General features: G+C 38.8%; 1 pseudogene; it reads right to left on the bottom strand.

The window, feature by feature from the left end:
- Positions 1 to 1271: 1271 nt before the first annotated feature.
- LOC114906178 lies at positions 1272 to 2597 on the bottom strand (annotated as a pseudogene).
- Between the last annotated feature and the right edge of the window lie 8704 nt (positions 2598 to 11301).

Below are 11301 nucleotides of genomic sequence, written 5' to 3'. Positions count from 1 at the left end.
CTATTATTACACACATACACACACACACACACACACACACATACACACGACAGCCACAAGCCCTGGAACACCAAGAGGGGTGCACTGGACTCCCAGTATGTAGGGGGTATTCTAAGGTAACGTGGCTGTCTTTCATGTCTCTATTCCTTTCATTCAGTAGACTCACCACACTGAGATGTCCCTACTGCTCAGCTGGCAATGGTGATATTTCCCAAACGTATTCATGTAATTTGTCCTGGACCCTCCCCACCCCCCTGCCCCCAAATTCCCCATCTTCTCTACTTCCTGTGCTTTCTCCACATAATGCTGAGCTCTGGATTCAGAATCCTGACAGCTGTCCTACACTGGGGTCCCTGGACTTGCTTTGTATGTGACTCTCATGGACCCTGGATAATGCTGTCCTCTTGGATCCTCACTAGCTAAGATTTTCCTGTCTGGCCCTATTTCTTGACACTTGGTCATTCTGATCGAATCCTTGCTTCTCACATGAAGGAGAAATACCATGTTGGCATAGCAGAATTTTAAAGCATTCCAAGAAATATCCTGTTACTCAGGAAATCACTGTATAAATTCAGCTTAATATGAGTGAGGTTGTAATATAATTTTCGGCTAAACTTAATTAGAAAACAGGGAAATACAAAATATTAGTGAGACAATATTTTCTCACTCTTAAGTTTGACTATAATTTAAAGGATTGGTAAATTAAAGTGTCCGTAAATGTGTAGGGTATTAAAATACATTAATTTGTGAGACAGAACTAGAAGAAAAATGTTGGAAATAGATTTGGGCTATATTTATAAAAATATACAATCTTCTCCACTTTAACCCAATTTACATTTTGCATTATCTTTCCTTTGAGAAAGCATGCACATGGGCCCTATAATGCATTTCCAAAATGTTGACTTCAGTTCTGTAAATCATATTAATAAATGGGAAACAACTTAGTTTCTAATTAGTAGGAGAACAGTTAAACTCATTATGACACATACTTGCTTTGGGTATAGTTAGATAAGTGAGGTTATCTATATGTGTTATCATGGAAAGATCCACATTCATTTTATTAAGTGGCAAGGGCAAGAAGAAAAACATGTTACTTTTATCCATTAAATTAAATATAGAACGTATTTCTATACTACATCTCTATATTGGAAATCCTAGACTCATCTTTTTTTTTTTTTTTTTTATGTTTCTCACTGCCTCTTTGATCAGGTCTTTATTCAAAATTAGCTGTCCAAAATGATTTGACCTTTACCGAATAAACGAATTTAAGTTTATGCAGCAGCCTTTTCCTCTGTGGTGGGTTTCTTTTCTGTGGGTTTCTTTTTAGCAGGCTTCTTTTCAGCTGCTGGTTTCTTGGTCACTGCAGCCTTTTTTCCCACCAAAGGCTTCTTTGGCTTCTTCAGCTTCTTAAGGCAAACAGCCTCCTTTCCCTTCTTTCCCACCACAGGCTTCTTGCCTGGAACCCCCTTCTCAACTGATTTGGCTTCTAGTGCTGCTGCTGCCCTATCCATCCGGATTTTGTGGTTCTTGGCCTGGCGAAGAATGGTGTTCCGGCGCGTGGTCTTTGCATATGGGTTTAGCTTCAACATGATTCTCAGGTTTTTCAGTGGATTCTTCTTCAGGACTCTGCGATGAATCTTCTTGCGTGGTGCTCGGAGGGCTCTTTGGATCTCTGGGTTTTTCAAGATTCTGCTAAGGTCTGTATTGAGCATCTTGTGCATGGGGAGGTTGTAGTTACTCTTGAGGGAGGCAGCTTTACGCCAAGTGCCATACAGCTCATCTAACTTGCGGAAAGCACTTTCAGCCCAAATGCAGAAACGTCCCACATGCCCACCAGGAGCAAGTTTCAAAATGTTCAGTTTGCTTACATTAAGCAGAGTAATTCCAGGGATGTTTCTGAAGGCCTTGATGATACCACTGTCCTCATTATAAATGATGCAGGGTCCCCTGCACTTGATACGGCGACGGTTTCTCATTTTGCCTTTGCCAGCTCTCATTCGCTGTGAGGCGTAGACCTTTTTGATATCATTCCAAGCCTTAAGTTTCTTCAGGAGCAAAACAGTCTCCTCGGTCTTCTTGTAGCCTTCAACTTTATCTTCAACCACCAAAGGAAGTTCAGGAACTTCCTCTATACGATGACCTTTAGACATGACCGGCGCTGGTAAAGCCGAGGCAGCCAACGCAGAGCAGATGGCATATCGCTTCTGCGTTGTATTCACTCTGCGGTGCCAACGTCACCAGGTCTTGGTTGGTGCAAACATGCAGCCCCCACGACACATAATTCCAAAAGCACCCTGGCCAGAATGGTGAGTGCCACCACCTCGAACCCTGGGAATTCAAGCCATAGCTCTGCCAGTACCCCAAGACTCAGCACTGGTTTGATGACCTGCTAATTCACTGACAGCATAGGGCTGTCTGTTGTTTTTGCGCAAGTTGGTGTGAACAAAGTTCACAATATCTGGTCGAATGGGAGCCTTGAACACAGCAGGCAAAGTGACATTTTTGCCAGATGACTCCCCCTTTTCAGAGTACACTGATATCAGTGGACGAGCACACGCCATGGCGGGGAGAGGAGAAGGCCACGCTCCTCTCAACCCAGCGGCTCCCACAGGAAAAGCTAGAGTCATCTTTTAAATTATACACACTAGACTCTCATTTGTGGTAACCTCTCAGTGAGGGCATGAATTTTGGAGAAATACTGTAAAGCAGAGAACTTTGATTTATGTATATTGTTAAAACTCTTTTGCCACAAAAATATATGCATCAGTAGCTTTCTTATTAAGATATTAAAATAGGCCAAACAAAGAAAGTAGCTAATAAGATAGAGTGTGTTAATAAGATAGAATGATTGCTGCATGATACAACACACAAAACCTGAATTTTGAATGGCTTAACACAAAGACATTTATTTTTGTGAAGATGAAACCTGATGTACATTGTCCTGGCCACACTACTATCAGGTGACCCATGGATCCAGGCTGTTCCACCTTCTAGTTCCACCATCACAACACAAACTCTCCGGGATGTTGCTGAACGAAAGAGAAAGCATAGAGGTGGCATACTGACTCCCATATTCTTTGGCCTGAAAGTGGCAAACTGCTTTTTCTCATATGTCAGCAGCAAGGGCTAGTCCAATGACATGTGATGGGGACAAAAACTATACATACCATTAAATTATACTTTATTCTCATTTTCATCTTCCTATTTTAAGCCTGCATAAAGTACTTTGGTGATAGAGTCCTTCTTTTTATCACCTGGGACACATTATGGAATAGTGTGTAGTGAAATAACTGAGGACATGGAAAGGAGACGTGACCCATGAGCCCCCCCCACTCCCAGCAAACTGGGGGCTGGCAAATAAGCCAGAACTGCAAACAGTCCTGATTGCTTTGAGCCCCCCCAGCAAACCGGGGTCATGCAAATAAGCCGGAACTGTAAGCAGTCCTGAATGCTTTGAGCACCCCCCCGGCAAACCGGGGGCCTACGAATAAGCATTGAGTGCTTTGGGCACTGATCCATGAGATGTCCTCAGTATAATCAGAATGGTGGGAGCGCAACGAAATGTCCTTGTGTTGCTTTAGCGCTCAAGGACAAAACACGGCATGTTTTCAAAAAAGCCCATTATTACTTGTATAATCAATAAAAACATATGTTACTACTTTAAAATTTCTAAAATGTTAAAAAAACAAGTCTTAAAATATAAACATAGATAATACTTTAATAAAAACTACCAAAACAAAACAAACGGCACTATTTTACCTGAGCGAGCGTCAACCCTCTACTGCTATACTTCGACACAATTCATCTCATATAATAAACTTACTTTCGACCCTGTCATAAAAAAAACTACAACAATAGTGGGAAGAGAAATGAATTATTGATAAAAGACAGAAGGTTTACCTCTGGCTGGCAGGAGTGGAACAGTGTGGGCTCTAGACCAGTTCAGATCAGGGGTTTAGTCCCAGTATAGTCACAAACTATTCTGTTAATTCAGGCACATCCCAAGCTCTATGAACCTCAGTGTTCCTCATCTCTGCAGTTGGTCTAATAATATGTCAAAAGTCTGTTGGAATGCATGTAATGTATGTAAAACGCCTGGCACAGTGCTTGGTATATCTTAAATCTTTATGAATGGGAATTATTACTCTGGTTATTTTGACCACAAACGGAACCACCTTTACCTATTTTTTTAATTAAAAAATTAATCAAGGATGTATCAGAGTACATGAATCGCTGTAGGACATGAAATATCGAATCAGATAAAAATTGTTACTTGGCAAGTAAAAATCAAATAAAAATTTCCCCTCAAATAGTCTATTATATAATTTAGGTGTGGAGGTGTCATCCCAACTGGATGAAACTCAATGATCCTAGAATTTGTGTCAAGGACTAACTCCTTCCCTGCATGCCATGCAAACCACCATTTTCATTCATTTCACCCTTACCAAAAATCTAGCCCCAGATTAGATTTGCCAACATACATTCAAGATAACCTGATTAAAATGTTCTATGAATGTAGTGGACTCTGGCCCTCCAAGCCCTACATATACAGTGCCAGCCCAGTGTGTTCTGCACATATCATCTCAAGGGACTATCATACTTATTTCTCAAACACTCCTTGGAGATAATGTGCATAAATCATTTAGGTTGCAATGTGTTCAACTGTGCTGGGACAAAAGCACAGGACACCTTCCATTCTTGCCTTTCTTCATGATCTCAAAGTAACGGCTAGAAATTCTCCCTCCAGGTTTTTATCTCTGAACGCTGAGTTATACCATCTGAGAATGTGGCTCCCGCTCACCTCTCCCATAGCTGTATCTTATCCACCACCCAGCTTAACAACAAATCACCTCATACAACTCAAAAGCAAATGAACAAACACTCCAATTAAAAAATGGGCAGAGAACCTGAATAGGCCTGAAGACATACACATGGCCAACAGGTACATGAAAAGGTGCGGAACATCACTAATTATCAGGGAAATAAAAATCAAAATCACAATCAGGTATCACCTCACATCTGTTAGAATGGCTAACATTAAAAAGACAAGGCATAAAAGTGTTGGCAAAGATGTGGAGAAAAAGGAACGCTTGTGTACTGTTGGTGGAAATATACTTTGGTGCAGTCACTATGGAAAACAGTATGAAGATTCATGAGAAAAAAATAACAATAGAACTAACATATGATCCAGCAATTCAACTTCTGGGCACATATGTAAAGAAATGGAATCACTATCTTGAAGAGATGTCTGCATTCCCTTGTTCATCACATCATTATTCACAACAGGCAAATATGGAAGTGACCCAAGTATCTGTCTGCAGATGAATGGATAAAGATGTGATGTGTGTGTGTGTGTGTGTGTGTGTGTGTGTGTGTGTACAGACACATAGATGAGTACATACCTACATGTGCACAATTCTTGCCTTTTGTGTCTCTGATATTCTTACTCTGCTACTCTTCCTGCGGAAATAAGTCTCCAGTTTTATAAAAGAAGTTGAAAGAACTTGCACTGAGGGACTTCCCTTGTGGTCCAGTGGTTAAGACTCTGCGCTCCCAATGCAGGGGGCCTGGGTTCGATCCCTGGTCAGGGAACTAGATCTCGTGTGCCGCAGCTAAGAGAGTCCACATGCCACAACTAAGACCTGGTGCAGCCACATAAATAAATAAATAAATAAATAAATAAATAAATAAATAAATAAAAGAACTTGCATTGAGTGTTATTTTAAAGTCAGCTTTTTAGGATTACATTTGTGCTTTTCATGAAGGAGTCTTTCCCTATACACATAGCAACTTATATTTCCTTTTGTCACGGAGACTTGTGATTTAAGTTAAAGCAGTCCCTGAGCCTGTCTGTGTTTTTGTGTGGATTAAGAGTTGGAGGTTTACGCAGAAAAGAAGACTTTTCTCTTCTTTGACAGGAGCGTTCATCAATTTATCTTGAGTGTCCTGTAGAGCAAATCCATTATAAATATAACGCTAATGCTGGCATTTAGGCAGAAGTGATGATGTTCCAGGCAGAGTTCTAATGTTTATAGCTCAAGGAGGGGTGGATTTTAAAATCTTAATAAAATTACTGTGACATTATCATGATTGACTTTTGTAGCCATCATCTTGTCTAAATATTATTTTCTACCATGGATGTGTACGGTAAAAAACAAGTAAATTCATTATGTTACTGGATTCTCATATAGATTTATAAAGAATTTTAGGTAGGCAGGTGCAAGAATGGGAAACAGAGAGGATGACACTGGGAGGGTTGAGTAGTGGCCAGATGTGTGAGGAAAGTGTTAAAATTCTCATGTGAGCAGACTGTCTGATTAGATAATGACAGAACCGGAAGTGGGCATTTGATTGTTACTGAGATATGTGTTGTGATCTTCTGATTTCCTCCTGAATAATGAACACTTATACTTCTCAACCCTCTCTAAGAAATTCTCTGAAACAAGACGTTGCTTTGCAACATGTGGCTAAGAGACATAGCTGATTTTAGCCTATCATTAACATGGTTCTGGGGCAGTAAGGCTGACACCTGAAGATGACACCCGAAGATTTTAGACATGATCAGTCTAAAAATACAGAAGTCCTCAAAGGTTTCCCTCCATGGAAGTCATTTGGGTAATCTGAAGTTTTAATTTTATATCTGTGCTTTTATTACAGTACATATACGCCAATGTAGCCACATTATAAGCACGGGCATGCCATGCTCACACACAGAGGTATTCATACACATACACACACACATCAGCTTCTTTCTTATGTCATACATATTAGGGATATATAGATATAGATATAGATGCTTGATTAATTACAAATTCAAAATCATGTTCATTCATTAACAAAATCAGTTTTAAAGGACGTCAATTTGGGAGAAATCATTTGTTATTTGGCAAGTTACAAAATGCAAAACACCACAATGGAAAGAAATCACTGTGAATGTCAAAACCCCTTCCAAACTGCTGAGGACTTAAGTTGTCTTGGTATAAACTCACTGAAATTAGCATTCTTCACTCTTCAGAGAAATATGTAATTTTCTTCATCTCTTTGAAAAGGAATTATATGTATTTATAGCTCTATAACCTTATAAGCATCATCAGATAAAAATGAATAAATAATCATGACAAATCAATTTTCCTTGAAATGTTGTTTGATCTGTACAAAGCAGACTACTTCAGATTTATAAATCGTGTCTTTCTGCTAATTGAGATTCAGCGTTCTGTCAATATTTAAAATTTTATAACTAATAGCCTTTTTTCTTCTAAGTTTACTTCATCTGTTAAACATGAAAACTGAAATACTGATTGAAACAGGAAATGAACTTTTACTTAGGGCATCATGATTAATTAGTACGGCACATTCAATGTACATGTGCCTGTCTTGAGATTAACAACAACAACAAAACAATAGATTTGAGATGAAAAAACAATAAAATGCTTGAATATTATTTATGGACACAATGTAAAAAATAACTTATCTATTCTTAATGAATTTGTCAAAATTCCTACAGTTTTACATGCTGAGGGAGAATATAGATTATAAGTGAAAATATCAAATGTTAATACTATGAACTCTATTTCACTCAGCTTCAGAAATCAGATCCTCAGATCAATACTTTTGTTGAGACCTGGAAGTTACACATATATCTAATACTTGGTATTTGACATTTTCCATCCCTTCATTTATATGCCCCACATACCCGGCTTGCCAAAGAAACCCGGGGCAGCTACTCACCTGTCTGCCCACTCTCCTTCTGAGAGTGTATTCTTGCTTAAATAAATCCTCACTTTACTTTCTTGACCTCCCTGTCTCGTTTCTGAATTCTTTCTGTGATGGGACAAGAACCTTACATTCACCAGGAGCATTTGTGCCTAGACAACTCAGGGGACAGACAAAGAACACAACTTAATATGATTTTCCAATCTTTCCTCTCATGGCCTCCTCCTTCCCACCTGCAGCCTCTCACCTGACCCTCCATCCCCAAACAGTCCCAAACAATCTTCCCTCTCTCCAGGTTTATTGTGATGGTTAATTTCCTGAAATACATGTTTCTACTCTTTATACTTTTTCCAGGATTGATATTGGCTAAGAGAGTCAGCAGAACACTTTGCTGAAAAACTATCACTACACAACAAAACTTATGTTTACTAACATTTGCTAAAGTCCTTGGTATTGCATAAAATTATTGGTTAAACTTAGCATCTGTATTTCATGGATTTCCAAAAGAACCATGGATTTCACACACTCTGGCAACTGAACGTGTTTAAAAGACTTAAGTGTCTTTCAAACATGTCTGCTTGGTGCAACTTAAGGAAATAAATGGTAAGCTGAGAGTTCCTTCTCTACCGTACACATAATACTCAGCATTAAGTCTGTTTATTGTTTGAATCCAGGGACTGACACTGAATTCTAGCAACTGTTGAATCTATTACTTAATGTAAGATGAAAACAGAATTAATAATGTTGGAAAAAAGGCACTTGAGAAAATAAATCTGCTAACCAAACTTTTATGACCTCATAATCATCTATCTACCCTGTTTTGCTGGGCAAATTCTCCACTAGTAGTGTTAAAAGGAAAAATCCCTACCTGCAGCAGCATTTGTCTAGGTGGTATAAAACTGAACACTGTGCTTCATCAAAAATGTTCTAAACAGCTGAAGCTGAAAAAATACCATTATCTTTTAATGACTCTTACTGGACCTAACTGAAGGGGCTTCTCTGTCCAACAAATAGCAGGATTTATTTTTTACCCAAAATACATACAGACCTATGGACAATTCAAGTCCTCTCTAAAGTGTTAGTTTTCAATCCTTAATTAGCATAATCACTAAGTAACCCCCTTTCTAGCTAAAAACCTCCAAATCACCTCCACCACCACCACCAGTACTTTGTTAATTTACTTACTGGTAAGTATTATAGCTGTCATATCTCATATCTCTGAGAGTCTTGGTTTATGTTTAACAAAGGTTTAGGTTTTAAAACCTTGCTTCTCAAAGTGTGGTCCACGGACCATAAGCACTGATCTCACCTGGGAACATGTTAGAATCCTCAGACACTTCCCCCAAGAACTACTGAATCAGAACTTGCGCAATAACAACATCCCCAGGGGATTTTTATGCAGAATTAAGTTAGAGAGGGGCAGGTCGAGGGCAGGATTTATCAGGGGTGAATCCGTGGACAAGTAACATCAAAAGCACCTGAAGAGTACTGGCACAAAAACAGAAATATAGATCAATGGAACAGGATAGAAAGCTCAGAGATAAACCCATGCACATATGGTCACTCTTTGACAAAGAAGGCAAGAATATACAATGAAGAAAAGACAGCCTCTTCAATAAGTGGTGCTGGGAAAACTGGACAGCTACATGTAAAAGAATGAAATTAGAACACTCCCTAACACCATACACAAAAATAAACTCAAAATGGATTAAAGACCTAAATGCAAGTCCAGACACTATAAAACTCTTAGAGGAAAACATGGGCAGAACACTCTATGCCATACATCACAGAAAGATCCTTTTTGACCCACCCCCCCTAGAGAAATGGAAATAAAAACAAAAATAAACAAATGGGACCTAATGAAACTTCAAAGCTTTTGCACAGCAAAGGAAAGCATAAACAACACGAAAAGACAACCCTCAGAATGGGAGAAAATATTTGCAAATGAAGCACCTGACAAAGGATTAATCTCCAAAATTTACAAGCAGCTCATGCAACTCAATATCAAAAAAACAAACAACCCAATACAAAAATGGGCTGAAGACCTACATAGACATTTCTCCAAAGAAGATATACAGACTGCCAACAAACACATGAAAGGATGCTCAACATCACTAATTATTAGAGAAATGCAAATCAAAACCACAATGAGGTATTACCTCACACCAGTCAGAATGGCCATCATCAAAAAATCTACAAACAATAAATGCTAGAGAGGGTGTGGAGAAAAGGGAACCCTCTTGCACTGTTGGCAGGAATGTAAATAGATACAGCCACTATGGAGGACAGTATAGAGGTTCCTTAAAAAACTAAAAATAGAACTACCATATGACCCAGCAATCCCACTATTGGGCATGTACCCTGAGAAAACCATAATTCAAAAAGAGACATGGACCATAACGTTTATTGCAGCACTATTTACAATAGCCAGGACATGGAAGCAACCTAAGTGTCCATCCACAGATGAATGGATAAAGAAGATGTGGCACATATATACAATGCAATATTACTCGGCCATAAAAAGAAATGAAATTGAGTGATTTGTAGTGATGGTGGATGGACCTAGAGTCTGTCATACAGAGTGAAGTAAGTCAGAAAGAGAAAAACAAATACCATATGCTAACACATATATATGGAATCTAAAAAAAAAAAAAGGTTCTGATGAACCTAGGGGCAGGACAGGAATAGAGATGCAGACATAGAAAATGGACTTGACGACACGGGGAGGGGAAGGGTAAGCTGGGACGAAGTGAGAGAGTGGCATGGACATATATACACTACCAAATGTAAAACAGACAGCTAGTGGGAAGCAGCCGCATAGCACAGGGAGATCAACTCGGTGCTTTGTGACCACCTAGAGGGGTGCCATGGGGGTGTGGGAGGGAGACGCAAGAGGGAGGAGATATGGGGATATATTTATACATATAGCTGATTCACTTTGTTATAAAGCAGAAACTAACACACAATTGTAAAGCAATTATACTCCAATAAAGATGTTAAAAAATTTTTAAAAAAATGCACCTAGAGAGCTTGTTTTAAATGCAGGGTCCTGGGACCCATGTCAGATTTATCTGTTCAGAACCCTGTCAGGTAAAACCTTGGGAATCTGAACTTCAAACAAGCAGCCCAGGTGATTATTATGTACACTGAAATGTGAGAACTGCTGCCTTAGAAATTGCAGTCATGAAGTAGGTTTTTTTTTTAAATCAAGAGAAGCATTGGAGACTTTTTTTGCCTCATAATTTTATGAAATTTAAATGAGAATTCAGTGCCTGGTTTTAAACTTAAATTACTCTGTGGAGAGGATCACTTCCTTATATATTTGCCTAACTGTAACTTTACAGTGATATAGGTACCTCTGAAATTCTGTCATGTGTCTTGCATCATTCATAGATTGCCTTTTACTATGATTAATTTTATATATTGGACATTTTCTGGTATACACTATTGGTACATCTTACAAGTCAAATAGGAAAGCATTAGAAATATCAAGTTAAAACAAAAGGAGAGAATCTGATGTTAGTTTTCAAGTGTCAGGATATACAAAAATATTGCAGTTGTGCAGGTGTGGGTGTGCATGCACATGTG

The sequence above is a fragment of the Monodon monoceros genome, unplaced genomic scaffold, assembly GCF_005190385.1.
Source record: "Monodon monoceros isolate NGI ecotype Baffin Bay Population unplaced genomic scaffold, NGI_Narwhal_1 Super_Scaffold_22, whole genome shotgun sequence".
NCBI lineage: Eukaryota > Metazoa > Chordata > Mammalia > Artiodactyla > Monodontidae > Monodon > Monodon monoceros.
This window is presented reverse-complemented; position numbering and strand designations above follow the sequence as displayed.